The 20238-nt window shown below is 46.0% G+C and overlaps 1 protein-coding gene across 5 annotated transcripts in view; it reads left to right on the top strand.

Annotated features, from left to right (window-relative positions):
* TRAPPC9 (trafficking protein particle complex subunit 9) overlaps positions 1-20238 on the top strand; it is a 635977-nt gene that overhangs the window by 238400 nt on the left and 377339 nt on the right. The gene's annotated exons all lie outside the window — the stretch shown is intronic.

Below are 20238 nucleotides of genomic sequence, written 5' to 3'. Positions count from 1 at the left end.
CTGGAAAGATTTATAGCCTTGGAAACCCTGTGGGGCAGTGCTATCCTGTCTTACAGAGTCACTGTAAGTCGGAATTGACTTGATGGCAGTGGCATTTTTTTTTTTTTTTTGATTATTTTGTGTATGATAGATGTCTTCTGATTTTTCTTTGTTCTTAGTCTTTAAAGGTTAATATCTTGGCCTTGTCTGTGACCCTCCCCTCCCCTCTGGTAACCAGTTAACCAGAAAGTCCTACGGATTCTTCCTTACAAAGCCTCTTTATCCAAGTGTAATTTGTATTACAAGCAACTACCGTAGCTCAGCCCCTACTCACCTCCAGCTGAATCCTTCCGTCTCTTCCAGCTGCCCTCTTCTGTGTCTTCCATTTCATGTATCTTCCACCTTGTCCCTTAGCTCAGTCTTCCCTCACACATTGGTTTTTCACATCCTACTTCCTGCTAGAGAATGTACCATTCATCACAGGAAGTCCCAAAGTCATCACTGACATTGTCACTAAAGATAAGCCTCCTATAGGTATGGGCACTTAGGACCATCCTGATCTCACCTGAAACTCTATGAGATTGTTAGGCGGTATTACACACACGCACGCACACACGCACTCACGCAAGCGCACACACACAGACAACATTTTGTCATTAGAGAAGCAGTACAAGCAAAAATTAATTCAGCAATACAATCGAAACAAGCAAAACTAAAAGGAGTGTCGTTACTCCCGCCCCCCATCCCTGCTGTGAAACCAGCGTACAGATCCTTCTGGAGCCTGCATGCATGCACACCTGTGTGTGTTTAAACCATCAGGATTAGATCACTGTAAATACTGTTTTGTAACTTGCTTTGATCATTTAATGCTTCCCACTCTCTATGTCAGTGAATTTTTATTTCCTCTAACTTGCAGACAGCATTAAAATGTCTGGTATTTGACCCCCCAATTCTGCTATAGCTAGGTAGCCCAAACCATATACAGCCCAGGCCCTCTCATTGCATCTGGTCGCTGTGTTGCTTAGGTTTGTTTTAACCTAGTGCTGCCCCTTTTCTTGAGATTGGTTCATAGAAGAGACCAGGCCAGTTGTCCTGTAGGGTGTCCTGCCTTCTGGACCAGTCTGGTTGCTTCCTCACAGTGTTACTTGGTTTGTTCCTCTACCCCCTGGTTTTCCTTAAACTGGAATTCAAAGAACACATTTCTGTCTATACTACTTCATAGTTGCACCATGTTAAAGAAGCACTGTATCTGGCCGTCAATCATGGTAAGGCAAAGATCGACCCTGGAGAGAGTGATGATGGTCTGAGCCCACTGTGTTTTCCCCTTGCACCTAGAGAATATTCTGGGTGTCAATAATTTGGCACCATACAAATGCATCGATCGTGTGTCTGGTGGTTTTAAAATCAATTGATCATCCTTGCCTGATTCATAATGTCATTAAGGTTTTAAAAGGTGATTTTCTGTATTTGTTATTTCCTCCCCTTTTATGAAATGGCCTTCTTCTGTGAAGTAGGGTGTTTAGTTCAACTATTGGGGCTATTTGATTACACAGAAACAGAACACCCAGAGACAAAATGCCCCTCTTTTCTTTCTAATTGTGTCAGAGGGAGGGATTGGTTAAAGCCTTCCTCAAATATGAGACATTAGTTTTGTTTCTCCTTTTTCGAGAACTGTTTTTTTTTTTTTTTTTTTTGTTACGGACTCAGGGACTTTTACTGACTCAGTGTGTTTGACCCACTTGCCATCATTTTTCTGGCTGCTCAGATCGTCATGGGTTTGGCCAGTGAGCTGGCTTTAGCTGGCTCCTGTGCCCTTTCAACAAGTGGCTCATTAATCTTGGAAAGGGTCACTGCTTTTGGTGACAAGAGGTTGTCCCTGAGCAGAGGAAATTGGTCCTCTCTGTGTCTCGGGAACCTGAGGCCCTAGGAAGTGGGGTGACTTTCTGAGACGTGCACTGTGGATTAGAGGCTGGCAGGGACTTGGCCCTCTGACCCTGCCTCCCACACACCCCCACTAAGCTTCCCTGTGTTTTGTACCCATCGGACAAATTGTTCCCCGGTCTGAATTCACGCTTTCATTGGGGCCCCTTACCTTCTCCCACCGTCCTCCACATCTATGCCTAAACCTGCAGGTCACTGGAGGATTGTTTCTTCTCATTGGCCAGCATTTACAGCGGCCACACCTACACCCCCAAACCCGGTCGGTGCTGTCAGGGAACCCAAAGATAACAGGCGTGGTCTCTGCTCTGCTGGAGCCTACAGTCTCGGGGAGCAGCATCTGTGTACAACCCGGATGACTGGCTCGCAGAGCAGGAAAGGGAGCTGACGAATATCTGTGAGTGTGGATGGATGGCGGGGCCAGACCCTCAAGGTTCCAGGCTGGAGACTGGGCAGTTCTGGCCCTGTAGCAACAGTTGCGTGCTTCTCCTTGTTGTGGTTCCTGAATCCTCAGGGGCAAGAAGGGACCCTTGGAGAGTTTATCCCGACGCATCATTTGATAGAGTGGGGAGAAGGAGACTTTGTATTCCAGCCACCTGGACGTGGGTCCCAGTCTTGCCCCTTATGCTTTGTGATCTTAGGCAGATTACTTTGGCTCTCTGTTCCTTTAAACTTCCCTGGGAATAATAATATTTTTCCCTCTCTTTTTTCCAAGAGTAGTTTTGAGAATGAAATGACTATGAGAACTTTGTCTAGTTTTAAAGTCTGACCAAATGTAATTCATTATTATTCTATTTACCATTAATAAAAGGAGTCCCAATGGTGCAGTGTTTAAAGTGATCAACTGTTAACTGGAAAGGCCGGTGGTTCGAAACCACGAGTGGCTCTGTGGGAGAAAGAAGTGGCAGTTTGCTTCCATAGACATTTACAGCTTCGGGAACCTATGGGGTTGCTATGAGTCTGAATCGACTTGACGGCAGTGGGTTTGATTTTTTGGTTTACCATTAGGAAGAGTCCTACTGGGCTGCAGGGAAACAGTGCTTAAAAGCGTGGACTTTAGTTCCATAACTTATTCACTGAGTCTCTGTGGGCAAGTTACTTAACCTCTCGGCGCCTCTGTCTTCTCATCTATAAAGTGGGAATGACAGTAGTGCTTGTCTCACAGCAGTACTGTGGAAATTAATTCTCATGAAATTAACGAGTTAAGTCAGCTGATGTCTGTGGATCACTGAGAGCAGTGCCTAGCAGATTAGTGAGTGCTCAGCCTTATCACTACGCGGAAACGCAGTGGCATCTCTGCTCACGTACACAGCCCTCCTCCGTTTGCTCACCTCACTCTTGCTCCATCCTTCCTTTTCTGTTTAAGAACTCAGCCCAAGGGAACATTCTGTTCTGCTCAGATACGCCAGAGCACCCGACGGAAGAGAGCTCATGTAATGCTGCCTCCAGCACCAGCTAATCTAAGCTAATCTTCCTATGCTAAGAAGACCAATCTTACATCTCACCAAAAGCTAGCTTAAAAGTGGAAATATAACTGAAATTTGACATGCCTTATGGAAGCAACACAGAACCTAAGAGCCCAGGTATGTCAGTGCCCTGGCGTGCTCTGAGAGTTTTTCAGACCAGCTCTCTCTGACAGTTCCAGACATCCAGAAAAGCAGTGGAGAGCGGTACCCTCTTTGAAGCTTGTTCTAACTGTCTTTGCCCTGGGGAACTGTCAGCCACTAAGTCTGTGGTAACCTGTTACGGTGCGATGGAGGCTTTCTGTAGAATGAGCTGTTTTCATCTTGCCCCTGAAAAAACCCGTTGCTGCTGAGTCGATTCCGACTTACAGTGACCTTATAGGACAGAGTAGAACCGCTCCCTAGGGTTTCCAAGGAGTGGCTGGTGGACTTGAACTGACGAGCTCTTGATTAGCAGCCAAACTCTTAACCACTACACCACCATGGTGACAACGTGTAATTTAAGTATCGTTCTCTCCACTTGGAACAGGAAACCGAAGCTTAGAGCAGATACTTCGTAGCAGCTAATATAGCTAATCTGGGAGCCCTGGTGGTGCAATGATTGAGCGCTCAGCTGCTAACCGAAATGTCAGTGGTTTGAACCCACCAGCCAGTCCAAGGCATAAAGATGTGACAGTCTGCTTCTGTAAAGCTTAAAAAAAAAAAAGGAAACCCTGTGGGGCAGTTCTGCAGTGTCCTGTAGGGTTGCTATAGGGTCGCTACGATTGGAATCGACTCGTCGGCCCCTAACCACCACCACCCCCACCACAAGAGCATACAGCTAATAAATGGCAGTGCAGGAGTCCAGAGGCAGGTTTGTCTACCTGAAACCTTTCCCACGGTGCTGGAACCTTCCCTGCTTTTTCCTGGGTACTCCTGCCCACTCTCCCTGCGCAACCCACAGCTCTGACCACAACGCATCACAGCCCCTCGTTTATGCTTTGGGCCTCTTGTGGCACCCATCCCTCTGCTGGGACATGGCTGATGTGCCTGTGTTCCTAGTGGCCCCGATGTAATGACACGCCTGCTCCACGGCAGGCCGTTGTTCTCTCCCCATCTACCCCGTCCCCAGCTACTCTCTGTCTTCTCCTCCTTCCCTTTGTCATTGGCTCAAGGATGACAGTATTGACACTTTAATGTACCTGCTAGCTCAGTGTGTGCCACACAGAATGCTTTATCTTAAGGTAGACAGTTCTGTCCAGAAAACTCTGCACCCTGGCTGCTCAGAACACAGCCCACCAGCTGATAGCATCAGCAGCCCCAGGAGCACAGCCCAGACCTGCTGAATTTGGAATCTGCATTTTCCCAAGATCTCTGGGTGACTCCAATGTGTGTTAAAGTTTGAGAAGTCGTGTTCTGTACTGATACACACAACACCCCAGCTTCCCAGGATCCTTTTTGCAGATTCTTACAGCATCTCAGGCCTCCAGGCAGCCCCGCCCACCCCTGGCCATGTGCTCTCTGGTGCAGCGTGCAGCCTGTGGTCTGTCACCGTCCACTGCGTCTCCCTTCTGGCAGTTGTTCCCGGGTCCTTAGTAGAGTGTCTGGCACACTGATGTGCTCAGCAAATGTTTGCTGAATGAAGGGTGCTCTTGACTCTTGGCCAGCTTGTGAGAAAGAAGAAGAAAGATGTGGCCCCGGCCATTCAGGGGCTCCCAACCTAGAGGGCAGACAGACTCTGAGTGGACAGTGATGCCTGCCTGAGGGTCACCCAGACTCTGGGTGCTGTGAGCTACAAGGAGGAAGGCAGAGACAAATCCCTGTGTGTGTGGGGGGGTGGGGGCGTGGGGTGTTGTTTGAGCTGAGTCCTGGAGACTAACAGGCCAGTAGACTGAGACTCTGTCTCACTTCTTTGCATAGGCACCCAGAGGGAGCTGGTGCTGTCTTGTCCGTGAATGTGAACCTCCATTAGCAGGCGGTAGGCCAGCTCCTCTTCAGTGCTTCAGGGAGAGACTGCACCCTAGGCCCCAGGCCTCCCGCCTTCTCTGCCCTTATCTCGAGCCTGTGCTGCCTCAGCCAGGACTAGTCATTTTTCCTCTTTTGTTCTGTGTTCTGTGCTTTTGAGAAGATGAAAAAAAAGGGCTTCTTTAAAAAGCAACATGAAACTCATTAAATGAAATAGCCCTAAGGGTTGGATTGTAACCTAGCTGTGAGTACGTATCTGCTAGGAAAGAGGAAATTAAAACCCACATCACTGTATTTCATCTGGATAGCCTTTGATATCAAGGCAGAAACTTCCAGAAGCAAGAGTGTATACAGTGTAAAGAGAAAAAAATAACAGCCCGGGTTTGAGTCTCAGTTCCATTTCCTAATTACTCGGTCCTTGGGGAAGACACTACCCCACCCTGGGCCTTGACTTTCTCTTCTGTGAAGTGGGAGGGTAACGCCACTCTCCTCTCTTCACAGGCTTTGGGAGGAGCAGGATGAAGCAATGGGCATTGATATGTTTTTTCAGGCTATAAACAAACAAAAAAAAAACCCAAAAACCCAAACCTGTTGCCGTCGAGTTGATTTTGACTCATAGCAACCCTATAGGACAGAGTAGAACTGTCCCATAGGGTTTCCAAGGAGTGGCTGGTGCATTTGAACTGCTGAGCTTTTCGCTGACTACTATGCCACCGGGGAGCCTTTAGATCCTTTAGACTATAGCACTCTATATTAACATTAGGTAAAATTATGATTATAAAATCCAAAGCTTGTTCCCAATTTTCCCCCAAATTATTGTCCCAAATTAGTCCTAAGCTTATTATTTTTCTTTCTCTTCCTTTTCTTCCTTCTTCTGCTTTTCCTCTTCCTTGCCCTCTTTATGCTCATTCTCCTTTCTTCCTACCCTTCCCAATCCAGTTCCCACAGCCCTCTCTGTGAAGCGGTGATCAAGTATTCCTTCATTTATGCAGTTACTTTACACTTATTGAGCATCACTGTACCTGGCAGTTGCTAGGTGCTGAGGACACGGAGAGAAACCAAATGTTGCTTTTCCAAAAGGGGTTCATGTAAGTCGGTCAGTGCAGTCTAGTGTTACCTGTACTCAGGGTGTGGTTACTTGTGCACGCGTGAGAGTGCGTGCGTGCATGTGCACCTGCCTGGTTCGAGAAGCTTCAAAGAACAGTTGATGGGTGCGATGGGTATTGAGAGCTGAGTAGGTATTGAGCTACATGGGGTGCTGGGGGTCCTTCCAGCCAGCGAGTTCCCCAGACAAAGGCATGGCGGTGTGTCAGTGCATTTCGGGAGCTCCGATTGTTCCAGAATGGTGGGGGTGAGAGGAGAGGGGAGGGTTGACTAGGAGTAGTCAGGTGGGAGGGAAAGGAGCACATGGAAGTGAAGGCAGAGAAGACAGACAAGGGCTGTGGCTGCACGAAGGAGTTTGGAGCTTAAATGGGAGGCTGTGGCGGCTTTCAGCGGCGGAGTCATCTGGACAGGATCCATTCTCAGAGAGGTCGCTTTGGTAGCTCCAGGCCGAACACAATGAGGTGAAACCGGGTCAGAATTTGTGGCTCCAAGGAGGTATTGGAGTGAGGACTCGATCTCGTGTTTTCTGACTCAAGCTCTTGGGCATTTCTCAGAATATAGCCTTATGCAAAACGACAAAACCTATTGTTCTGTTGCTAGTTACCGTTTGAGTCAACTCTGACTCGTGGCAGCTCATGTGTAACAGAATGAAAAGTTGTCAGGTCCTGCACCGTCTTCACGACTATTGGCGTGTTTGAGTCCGTTGTTGTGGCCACTGTGTGGTGCCTTCTGTCCAAGGGGGCTCTCGTTCCAGTACCGTATTATACAATATTCTGTTGTGCTCCGTAGGTTTTCATTAGCTTATTTTTGGAGGTAGGTTGTCAGGCCTTCCTTCCGACTCTGTCTTAGTCTGGAAACTTCACTGAAATCTGTCCACCATAAGTGACCCTATTTGAAATATTGGTGGCGTAGCTTCCAGTGTCATAGCTACATGCAAGCCATCACAGTATGACAAATTGACAGACGGCTGATGGACAAAACATATTAGCTTCCACCTATTGGGAACCCACTCTTGTCTCAGGTGCTGTGCAAAGTGCTTTGCCTACATTATCCATGCTTCTCAGAACAACCCTGAAAGGTACGTGTTATGATCTTCATTTACAGTGATAGTCGGCTCACGCGTCGGGATGGTCAGTCTCTTCTGGACCAGCTGTGGACTTCTCAGTAGGACAACGATCCAACAAGCATTTTTTTCTGAAAGCACACAGACCCCTTCTTTCCTGGATCTTTGTGGGAAAGTGTCATTTCTTCTCTGCTTTTGGCTCAAATCTGAGCTTCTTGAACTTGCCAATGATCTGAGAAGTAAGCAGTTCTGTCCTAGTAGATGTTCGAAACTCAGCTTTACTGATTAAGAAGCCAGGCTCTGCTGTGTCTACAGCGTGGAGCTTCTCCCTGGTCAGAAGATAGGTCACCCGCTTTGGGTTGGATTTGTGTTCATTACTTTTAAGCTGAGATATGCAAGAATCTCTGCCTCCGCTAAGTGTGTAATGCAGATTTATCCCTGTGGGGAAGGAGCTGAGCTCGCCATGAAAAGTCACAGTGGAACACATTTTCACAGTTTAGATTGTTGACCCAGGGCTTGAAAAGATGATTTATTTAGAAACTTTCCTCCAAGGAACTCAAGAATGGAGGTATATATGGCAGAGGTGTTTGAACTTGACTTCCCCGTGGGGAATACTTGTTTGTACCTCTGCTGGAGCCCAGCAGCCACTCTGTGGAAGTTTGGGAGAAACACCTAATAAATAGTAGCTGTGAGTTATTATTATCAGTGAATGATGATTAATAATGGCTGCCTATACTATTTTTTTTTTTTTTAATACAACAGGGACCCCATTTAGCACTTTGCACCATATTTATAATACTGAAGAAAACCCTAGTTGGAGTAGGTTTTGCGGACAGGAGACTCAGTTCCACATAAAGCTCCTTGGTGACTGCACAGCTCACATGAAGGCAGAGGGAGGACTGCTGGGCTCCCTTGGCTGCCCCCAAGCTGCCTACAGTTATAGTTACACTGCGTGTACCTGTCTTAGTCATCTAGTGCTGCTGTAACAGCACAATACCACAAGTGGATGGTTTTAACAAAGACAAATTTATTCTCTCACAGTCTAGGAGGCTAGAAGTCCTAACCCAGGGTGCCAGCTCCAGGGGAAGGCTTTCTGTCTCATTGACTCTGGGCGAAGGTCCTTGTCATCAGTCTTCCTATGGTCGAGGAGCTTCTCAGCACAGGAACCCTGGGTCCAAAGGACGTGCTATTCTTCTGGCTGTTATTTCTTGGTGGTATAAGGTCCCTCTGTCTCTCTGCTTGCTTCTGTTTTTTATATCTCAAAAGAGATTGATTTAAGACACAACCTAATTTTGCAGATTGAGTCCTGCCTCATTAACATAACTGCCGCTCATCCCACTTCATTAACATCACAGAGGTAGACTTTACAAAACATAGGAAAATCACATCAGATGAAAAAATGGTGGACAGTCACACAACACTGAGAATCATGGACTAGCCAAGTTGACTCACAAATTCTGGGGGGACACAATTCAATCCGTAACAGTACCAGACATGGGCTAGGAGGTTCCTACATATCACCATGCGTTTTACATAACTGGATCCTGTTGAATGCAGAAGTCAGCCAATGACTTCTAAAATGATTCCTCTCATTACTCAAGGTGGTTACACCATGAAATATGGTACCCATTGCCTTGAGTGGCCGCGAGGAAGCCACTTTAAGTTCAAGCACTGTAAGGTGCCGCTCCCATGACCTTGCTGTAACTTCCTGAAACCTTTCCTTAGCTTGCTGACTTACCCAGGCTGCTTGGCCTCATGGCCTGGATCTGGGTTTGTGAACTACAGACCAGTTGAAAGCTGATTTAGATTCTTTTGATTAACCACAGCTCCCAGATGCTAGCATTTAAAAAGAAGACAGAGGATGTCGTACTTCCCAAATGCCTCCTGCGTGCCAGGCGACATCCATGATCTTATTGAATTGATCTTATTGAATCCTCATGGCAGTCCATGGTGGATGCTTCTCTCCTTCAGGGAAGCGTAGGCCCAAAGAGGCATGGGATTACTAAGTGTCAGGGAGGAGGTGGGAAGTGCAGGAGAGCAGATTCAAACTTGGGGCTTCTTACCCTCAGGTCTGTGCTCTTTCCACTTGACTACGGGATATGAGCCCAGAACCTCTGCCGTTTCGTTGACAGCATAGTATTGTTGGAGTGGATACGGGCTTAGGAAAGAGCTTTGGCATTGAAATTAGACCTGGGCTCACATACAGGGTCCACCACCATCCACCTGTCACCCATGGGCAAGTTACTTAACTTCTGTGAGCCTCATTCTTTTTTCTGTAAAATGGGAATACTGTGGGCCTCAGAGACTTCTTGTGAGACTAGACACATAGTTGTTGTTGTCAGTTGCTGTCGAGTTAGTTCCAACTCCTAGTGACCTTACATACAACAGAACGAAATGTTGCCTGGTCCTGAGACATATTTATGATCATTGGTATGTCTGAGTCCATCTTTGTGGCTGTAGTGTCCTTCCATCTCACTGGGGGTTTCCTTGCTTTTGCTGACCCTCTACTTTACCATCTCCACGTGTCTGTCAGTTTGTCGTACTGTGGGGGCTTGCATGTTTCTGTGGTGCTGGAAGCTATGCCACCGGTATTGAGATACCAGCAGGGTCACCCAGGGAGGACAGGTTTCAGCTGAGCTTCCAGACTAAGACAGACTAGGAAGAAGGACCTGGCAGACTACTTCTGAAAAGCATTAGCCAGTGAAAACCTTATGAATAGCAGCGGAACATTGTCTGATATAGTGCTGAAAAATGAGCCCCCCAGGTTGGAAGATGCTCAAAAGATGACTGGGGAAGGGCTGCCTCCTCAAAGTAGAGTTGACCTTAATGACGTGGGTGGAGTAAAGCTTTCGGGACCTTCATTTGCTGATGTGGCACGACTCAAAATGAGAAGGAGCACCTGCAAACATCCATTAATAATCAGAACCTGGAATGTACGAAGTATGAATCTAGGAAAATTGGAAATTGTCAAAAATGAAATGGAATGCATAAACATCGATACCCTAGGCATTAGTGAGCTGAAATGGACTGGTATTAGCCATTTTAAATTGGATAGTCATACAGTCTACTATGCTGGGAATGACAACTTGAAGAGGAATGGTGTTGCGTTCATCGTCAAAAAGAACATTTCAGGACCTATCCTGAAGTACAACACTGTCAGTGATAGGATAATATCCATACAGCTACAAGGAAGACCAGTTAATACGACTATTATTCAAATTTATGCACCAACCACTAAGGCCAAAGATGAAGAAATAAAAGATTTTTATCAGCAGTTGTAGTCTGAAATTGATCGAACATGCAATTAGGATCCATTGATAATTACTGGTGATTGGAATGCGAAAGTTGGAAACAGAAGAACGATAAGTAGTTGGAAAATATGGCCTTGGTGGTAAAAACGATGCCAGAGATCGAATGATAGAATTTTGAAGACCAACAGCTTCTTCATTGCAAATACCTTCTTCACCAACATAAACTATACACATGGACCTTGCCAGATGGCACACACAGGAATCAAATTGACTACATCTGTGGAAAAACACGATGGAAAAGCTCAATATCATCAGTCAGGACAAGGCCAGGGGCCGACTGTGGAACAGACCATCAGTTGCTCATATGCAAGTTCAAGCTGAAACTGAAGAAAATCAGAGCAAGTCCATGAGAGCCAAAAGATGACCTTGAGTATATGTAGAGACCATCTGAAGAATAGATTTGACACACTGAACACTAGTGACCGAAGACCAGACGAGTTGTGGAAGGATATCATACATGAAGAAAGCAAGAGGTCACTGAAAAGACAGGAAAGAAAAAAAAAGACCAAGACGGATGTCAGAGGAGACTATTAAACTTGCTCATGAATGTCAAGCAGGTAAAGCAAAAGGAAGAAATGATGAAGTAAAAGAACTGAACAGAAGATTTCAAAGGGCCTCTCGAGAAGACAAAGTATTACAATGACACGTGCAAAGAGCTGGAGGTGGAAAACCAAAAGGGAAGGACATGCTCGGCGTTTCTCAAGCTGAAAGAACTGAAGAAAAAATTCAAGCCTCGAGTTGCAATAGTGAAGGATTCCATGGGGAAAATATTAAACGACACAGGAATCATCAAAAGAAGATGGAAGGAATACACAGAGTCATTATACCAAAAAGAATTAGTCGATATTCAAACATTTCAAGAGGTGGCATACGATCAGGAACCGATGGTACTGAAGGAAGAAGTCCAAGTTGCTCTGAAGGCATTGGCGAAAAACAAGCCTCCAGGAATTGATGGAATATCAACTGAGATGTTTCAACAAACAGATGCAGTGCTGGAGGTGCTCACTCATCTATGCCAAGAAATATGGAAGACAGCTATCTGGCCAACTGATTGGAAGAGATCCATATTTATGCCTATTCCCAAGAAAGGTGATCCCACCGAATGTGGAAATTATGGAACAATATCATTAATATCACTCGCAAGCAAAATTTTGGTGATGATCATTCAAAAATGGCTGCAGCAGTATATCGACAGGGAACTGCCAGAAATTCAGGCCAGTTTCAGAAGAGGATATGGAACCAGGGATATCATTGCTGATGTCAGATGGATCCTGGCTGAAAGCAGAGAACACCAGAAGGATGTTTCCCTGTGTTTTATTGACTATGCAAAGACATTCGACTGTGTGGATCATAACAAACGATGGATAACACTGTGAAGAATGGGAATTCCAGAACTCTTAATTGTGCTCATGAGGAACCTTTACATAGATCAAGAGGCAGTTGTTTGGACAGAACAAGGGGGTACTGATTGGTTTAAAGTCAGGAAAGGTGTGCGTCAGGGTTGTAGTCTTTCACCATACCTATTTAATCTGTATGCTGAACAAATAATCCGAGAAGCTGGACTATATGAAGAAGAACGGGGCATCAGGATTAGAGGAAGACTCATTAACAACCTGCATTATGCAGATGACACAACCTTGCTTGCTGAAAGTGAGGAGGACCTGAAGCACTTACTATGAAGATCAAAGACCACAGCCTTCAGTATGGGTTGCACCTCAACATAAAGAAAACAAAAGTCCTCACAACTGGACCAATGAGCAACATCATGATAAACGGAGAAAAGATGGAAGTTGTCAAGGATTTCATTTTACTTGAATCCACAATCAACAGCTGTGGAAGCCACAGTCAAGAAATCAAATGACTCATTGCATTGGGTAAATCTGCAAAGGACCTTTTCAAAGTGTTGAAGAGCAAAGATGTCACCTTGAAGACTAAGTTGCGCCTGACCCAAGCCGTGGTATTTTCAATCGCATCCTATGCATGTGAAAGCTGGACAATGAATAAGGAAGACCAAAAAAGAATCGACGCCTTTGAACTGTGGTGTTGGCGAAGAATATTGAATACACCGTGGACTGCCAAAAGAACGAACAAATCTGTCTTGGACGAAGTGCAGCCAGAATGCTCCTTAGAGGCAAGGATGGCGAGACTGCATCTTACATACGTTGGACATGTTGTCAGGAGGGATCAGTCCCTGGAGAAGGACGTCATGCTTCACAAAGTACAGGGTCAGTGGAAAAGAGGAAGACCCTCAACGAGGTGGATTGACACAGTGGCTGCAACAATGGGCTCAAGCATAAAAATGATTGTAAGGATGGTGCGGGACCGGGCAGTTTTTTGTTCTGTTGTGCACAGGGTCACTATGAGTTGGAACCGACTGGATGGCACCTAGGAACAACAACAACTACTACTTTGCCAATCATGATGTCATTTTCTAGGGATTGATCTTTCCCAGCGACGTGTCCAAAGTAAGCGAGGTATATAGTAGGCCCTCCATAAAAGCCTGTGCCCCTTCTCTTCAAGTGATCAAAGCGTACACTGATGTCTTAAGCTTCAGTGGAGCCAGGTGCTGAGAATTTTGGAGGATATTGTGACCTTTCTGCCCCCGGACAACCCTCTGCTGTCAGCTAATTCGGCCTTTCAGAGAGACTGCCAGCTCTGCCCGTTTGAGAACAGGGATTTGCAGGAGACAGGCTTTGGTACTTGAGAATCCCATTGTTGGAGAATCCATCAGCTGTGCAGCACTAGAGACGGCCTTCTGCTTGGCCGTAGTGAGGACACACTTGGCTGCACTCGGGTTTTTGCTTCACCCTGCCTTAATCTTCGCTCTGGTGTATGTGGCTTTGTTCCTTTGGTAAAGCCTTGGCAACAAAAACTGGGTAAGTTCTTGAATTTGCTGAGAATGCTTTTTGATAAATCTGCTTATCGAATAGCAGTTTTCTAGAGGGAGGAGGGAGGAAAGGAAGTGACAGGTCAGAGGAAAGCAGTTTATTCTCAGTTCAGCCTTTTGCCTCTTTCTCTCTGCGACCTTCGTTTGTGTTACAGAAAGAGCATTTTTTCCTGAGGGAGCTCCGGTTGGCCCCAGCTCTGCAGCTGTGTAAACCTGGCCAGATGGCCCCGCCTCGCTGCACCAATTAATACCTGCTTGGAATTCCAGTTGGTTATCAGCCCAGACACTTAGCTATTCTCTATAGAATTTTTTTTAATTGTGGTGCATATATAGGTAACAAACATTTGACATTTCAGTGGCCTTCATCTGTACAGTTCAGGGACATGCATTATGTACCTCATTTTGTACAGCTGTCACCCTTATCTGGGTCCGGATTTTTCCATCAGCCTTACCAGAAGCTCAGTGCCCTCTAAGCTTTGCGTTCCCCTTTCCCTCTCTGTCCTGCCCGCCCCAGCAACCATGAATAAACTTTGTTCTCCGTACACTTGCCTATTTTTGATATTTCATGTAAGTGGGATCATAAAATATTTGTCCTTTTGTGACTGATATATTTCACTCAGCATGATGTTTTTAAGGTTCATCCACGTGGCAGGGTGTATCAGGTCTTCATTTTTCTTTATAACAGAGTAATATTCCATTTTGTGGCTATACCATGTAGTGTTTATCCATTCATCGGTTGATGGACACTTAGGCAGTTTCCACCTTTTGGCTATGGTGAATAGCGCTGCAATGCACGTTGGTGTACAAGCATCTGTGTGCAATAGGGTTTTAGTACAGTACTCATCTCTGGCTCCTAGCCAGAACTTGTGGTATAGATCAAGAGATGATTTTAAAATGAATTATCAGCTTTGGTTTTGTTTTCTTCTCATGTCAATTCAGCAAATCCTTGTGAAAGTGTTTGCGCTCAGAAACTTAGTAAAGAGTGTGTTGGTGTTGCAGATGCACAAAAGGGACACGGAGGCCATGGGTGTGCCCTCGCCTGGTGCTGTGCCAGGACTGCGTGCATGAAGGCCACCCAGGAGGAGGGCCCGTGTGCCCGAGGTGTGGGGCAGAGTGGAGACAAGGCCACAGGGAGAGCCAGGAGCCAGGTGGCACATCCCGATGCAAAGCACAAGGTTTTGGAGTGTATCCCTTTCTCTGTGCTTATTTTTTGTCTTATCACACAAGTAATGAATGCTCCTTATAAGAAAAACCTGGAAAGTCCAGAAAAATGTAAAGCAGAAGAGCAAAATATTCCCCATGATCTCACTTCCCAGAAGTGAGATCTTGGTACTATTTTAGCACATTTCCTTCTCGTTTTTCTCTATTCGTCTTTTTACGTAGGTGCGATCATACCTAATGGGCAATTTAGCATTCTGCCCATTCCACTAAACTTAAATTGTGTGCATTTTCCCACATCACCAGAGTCTTTGTGAGCATGTTAGTAACGACTGTGTGGTGGAACGAGGCCTGACTACAGTAGGAAGCGTGGTCCCTAGGTCTTTACAATGGCAGCACTTTGATGAGAAGGGGCTGATCTTATGAAAGGGTGAGCTGGCAGAACTTTTGAAGGAGGAGGTGATATGCCAGGTCTTACTTTTAGGGCCGTCACTCCTGCGGCGGTGTGAAGGCTAGACTGGTGGGAGGAAATACCGGAGGCAGCTGGAGGCTCGCCTCATTCATTCCGGCCTTCCAACGTCCTTTCAGCAGATGCATGCCAGGCATGGCGTAAGGCCATTAGGAGGCTGCTGGGAAGTCCAAGGTGGATGATGAAAGTTTGTGTCAGGCAATTTTAACGAGGGCAGAGAGGAGGGGATTGATGCTAGAAGTACTTGGTTGAAGAACAGGACTTGTTCCGGGGGGTTCTGGAAGCAGCTGAAGTGTTACGTGGGACACAGAGCAGATGGTGAGGCCACCCCCTGAGGTAGCAGCAGGTTCCAGATGGTGATTGGGAAGCCAGTTGTAGGGCTGCCTGCCAAGGGGACGTGTTTACAAGGCGGTTGTGGATTTCTGCTGGAATTCTGGAACAAGGTCCAGGCAGGTGTTATCTATGAGGGGTCGTCAGTCTGTGGACAGAGGTTGAATCGTGTGTGATTCCTTGGGATGAAAAGAGAGGTGAGGAGGAGCAAAGGTGGAGCCCTGGGGACATCAGCATTTCAGGGGCCGTCGGGACAGCAAATTGAGGCTTGAAGGGTAAATATGTCTCTCCCAGGACTGACGGCGTTTCAGGCCTGGTGCAGCATGTGCTGGGAGACTGGACAAGGGGAATGGCACATTCAAACCAGGGACGGGCCAGTGTGGCTGGGAGACTGCAGGGTCAGGGCCCATGTGTAGGGGCTTTGGCATGTGCAGGTGGCCGGGACCCGGTGGAGGCTTACTTGCTTGACCTAGTAGATTTTAGCGGAACCCCTGGACTAGTGGACTACTAGCCAAAAGGTTGGCGATTCAAACCCACCCAGAGGACCTGTACCTCGTTCTGCAGTCCGTCAGGGTTTGGTGTCTGTATGTGTCCCACAGGGGGATTTTGAGTTCCTCGAGGGTGAGAACTGTTTGGCACCTTTCTCCCGCACCCCCTGGCATGTCTTTGATGCCCAACAGCTGTTTCAGAAAGATAGCAACCAGAGAGAGCCTGGGGTTTGGTGTCACACACGTCTGGATCATTAGCTGTCACTGCAGTTTCCTCTTCAGAGAACAGGTATAAGGACGTCTCCGTTGTAGAGCGACGTGAGCGGTCCATGACATACCCAGCATAGCATCTGACAGAAACGTGAGATGATGGCTGTTACATGTGAAACAGCACGCCGTCACACGACAACCCTGCCACCCTGTACCCACCACACTACAAGTAAAAAAAAAGTTTTTTTTTTTTTTTTTTTAAGAAATCACAAACTGAGTATCCTGATGGGGTTTCTGTTAAAGTACAGCAATAAAAGAAAATTCACGTACCAGCTTTATTACTTCTTATTCCAAAGATGGACTGACGTAGTGGCTACAACAACGGGCTCAAGCATAACAACGGCCATGAGGATGGCGCAGGGCCGGGCAGTGTTCCGTTGTGTTGTACGTGGGGTCGCTATGAGTCGGAACTGACTCGGCAGCACCTAACCACAACAGCAACAGCAGCTCTCATTGCTTCTAAAAAGAGTTATGTAAATATCCATCTGTCTCAGTCATCCAGTGCTGCCATTAACAGAAATACCGCAAGTGGATGGCTTTAACAACGAGAAACTTATTTCCTCACAGTAAAGTAGGCCAAAAGTCTAAATTCAAGGTGTCAGCTCCAGGGGAAGGTTTTCTTTCTCTGTCGACTCTGAAGGAAGGTCCTTCTCATCAATCTTCCCCTTCTTAGGTACAGGGATCCCGGGTCCAAAGCACAGGCTCTGTTCCTGATGCTGCTTTCTTGGTGGTACAAGGTCCCCAGCTCTCTGCTTGCTTCCCTTTCCTTTGATCTCTTGAGATAAAAGGTGGTGCAGGCCACACCCAAGGGAAACTGTCTTTACCTTGGATCAGAGACAAGACCTGGATAAGGGTGGTGGTACAATCCACCCTGATCCTTTTAACCGCAGGCAGAGATTATGATCCACAACACATAGAAAAATCACGAAATGGAGGATAACCACACATGGTCTAACCAAGCTGACACACATTTTTGGGGGACACAATTCAATCCATTACAACATCTGAGACATTTTAGTTTTAACATCTCTTTGGTTCCTTTCCTTTGTTGCTTTGTTCTAGCGTATTTCCGGAATTCATGTTCTGTGCTCCATCTTTTATTGCTCTGCTGGAAAGATTTCATGAGCACTAGCCCCACTTCTGCCCACCACTCAGCCACCAACACTAGCCTGGGCATGTGCACAGGGGGCCGTGTGGCCTTGTAAGCCTCAGGCCTTGGCCCTTTGGAGTAATTCAGTGACGAGTGATCATGTGAGTTACAGGCTTTTTTTTTAATCTAATTTTTATTGTGCTTTAAGTGAAAGTTTACAAATCAAGTCAGTCTCTCATACAACAGTTTATATACACCTTGCTATATACTCCTCGGAATCGACTTGAGGGCACTGGGATATACTCCTAGTTGCTCTCCCACTTAGCCAGCTTCTTGTCCATTTAGCCAGCTTCTGACCCCCTCTGCCCTTTCATCTCCCCTCCAGACAGGAGTTGCCCACATAGTCTAAAGTGTCTACTTGATATAAGAAGCTCACTCCTCACCAGTATCATTTTCTATTCCATGGTCCAGTGCAATCCCTGTCTGAAGAGTTGGCTTTGGGATGGTTCTTGTCTTGGGCTAACAGAAAGTCTGGGGACCATTACCTCTGGGATCCTTCTAGCCTCAGTCAGACCATTAAGTCTGGTCTTTTTGCGAGAATTTGAGGTCTGCATCCCACTGCTCTCCTGCTCCCTCAGGGGTTCTCTGTTGTGTTCCCTGTCAGGGCAGTCATTGGTTGTAGCTGGGCACCATCTAGTTCTTCTGGTCTCAGGGTTATGTAGTCCCTGGTTTACATGGCCCTTTCTGTCTCTTGGGCTCATACTTACCGTGTCTTTGGTGTTCTTCATTTTCCTTTGCTCCAGGTGGGTTGAGACTAATTGATGCATCTTAGATGGCCGCTTGCTAGCATTTCACACCCCAGACACCCCTTTCCAAAGTGGGATGCAGAATGTTATCTTAATAGATTTTATTATGCCAGTTGACTTAGATGTTCCCTGAATCCATGGTCCCCAAACCCCCTCCCCTGCTATGATGGCATTTGAAGTGTACAGTTTATTCAGGAAACTTCTTTGCTTTTTGTTTCTTAGTCCAGTTGTGCTAACCTCTTCTGTATTGTGTGTTGCCTTTCCCTTCACCTAAAATAGTTCTTCTCTACTATCTAATTAGTGAATACCCCTCTCCCTCCCTCCCCATTCTCATAACCATCAAAGAATATTTTCTTCTCTGTTTAAACTGTTTCTCGAGTTCTTATATAGTGGTCTCATACAATACTTGTCCTTTTGCAACTGACTAGTTTCACTCAGCGTAATGCCTTCCAGATTCCTCTATGTTATGAAATGTTTTACGGGTTCTTCACTGTTCTTTATCAATGCATAGTATTCCATTGTGTGAGTATACCATAATTTATCCATTCATCCGTTGCTGGGCACCTTGGTTGCTTCCATCTTTTTGCTATTGTAAACAGTGCTGCAGTGTAAAGGCTCTTGTTTCTCTAGGATATATTCCAAGGAGTGGAATTGCTGGGTGGTGTGTTAGCTCTATTTCTAGTTTTTTAAGGAAGTGCCAAAACGATTTCCAAAGTGGTTGTACCATTTTACATTCCCATGCAGTGTTTAAGTGTTCCAGTCTCTCCACAACCTCTCTGACATTTCTTATTTTGTGTTTTTTGGATTAATGCCAGCCTTGTTGGGGTGAGATGGAATCTCATTGTAGTTTTGATTTGCATTTCTCTAATGGCTAATGATCGTGAGCGTTTCCTCATGTATCTGTTAGCTACCCGAATGTCTTCTTTAGTGAAGTGTCTGTTCATATCCTTGGCCCATTTTTTTTTTTTTTTATTAACTTTTATTGAGCTTCAAGTGAACGTTTACAAATCAAGTCAGTCTGTCACATATAAGTTTACATACATCTTACTCCGTACTCCCACTTGCTCTCCCCCTAATGAGTCAGCCCTTCCAGTCTCTCCTTTTGTGACAATTTTGCCAGCTTCCCACTCTCTCTATCCTCCCATCCCCCCTCCAGACAGGAGATGCCAACACAGTCTCAAGTGTCCACCTGATATAATTAGCTCACTCTTCATCAGCATCTCTCTCCTACCCACTGTCCAGTCCCTTTCATGTCTGATGAGTTGTCTTCGGGGATGGTTCCTGTCCTGTGCCAACTGAAGGTTTGGGGACCATGACCGCAGGGATTCCTCTAGTCTCAGTCAGACCATTAAGTATGGTCTTTTTATGAGAATTTGGGGTCTGCATCCCACTGATCTCCTGCTCCCTCAGGGGTTCTCTATTGTGCTCCCTGTCCTTGGCCCATTTTTTAATTGGGTTATTTGTCTTTTCGTAGCTGAGTTTTTGCAGTAACATGTAGATATTAGAGATCAGACGCTGATTGGAAGTGCCATAGCTACAAACCTTTTCCCAGCCTGTAGGTAGTCTTTTTACCCTTTTGGTGAAGTCTTTGGATGAGCACAGGTGTTTGGTTTTTAGGAGCTCCCAGTTACCTAGTTCCTTTTCTGGTGTTGGTGCATCGTTAATAATGTTTTGTATACTGTTTATGCCGTGTATTAGGGCTCCTAGTGTTGTCCCTGTTTTTTCTTCCATGATCTTTATCGTTTTAGATTTTATATTTAGGCCTTTGATCCATTTTGAGTTCATTTTTGTGCATGGAGTGAGGTATGTGTCTTGTGTCATTTTTTTGCAGGTGGATGTCCAGTTATGTTGGCACTATTTGTTAAAGAGACTGTCTTTTCCTCATTTAACTGACTTTGGGCCTTTGTCAAATATCCACTCATATGTGGATGGATTTAT

This window comes from Loxodonta africana, chromosome 14 (assembly GCF_030014295.1).
Source record: "Loxodonta africana isolate mLoxAfr1 chromosome 14, mLoxAfr1.hap2, whole genome shotgun sequence".
NCBI lineage: Eukaryota > Metazoa > Chordata > Mammalia > Proboscidea > Elephantidae > Loxodonta > Loxodonta africana.
This window is presented reverse-complemented; position numbering and strand designations above follow the sequence as displayed.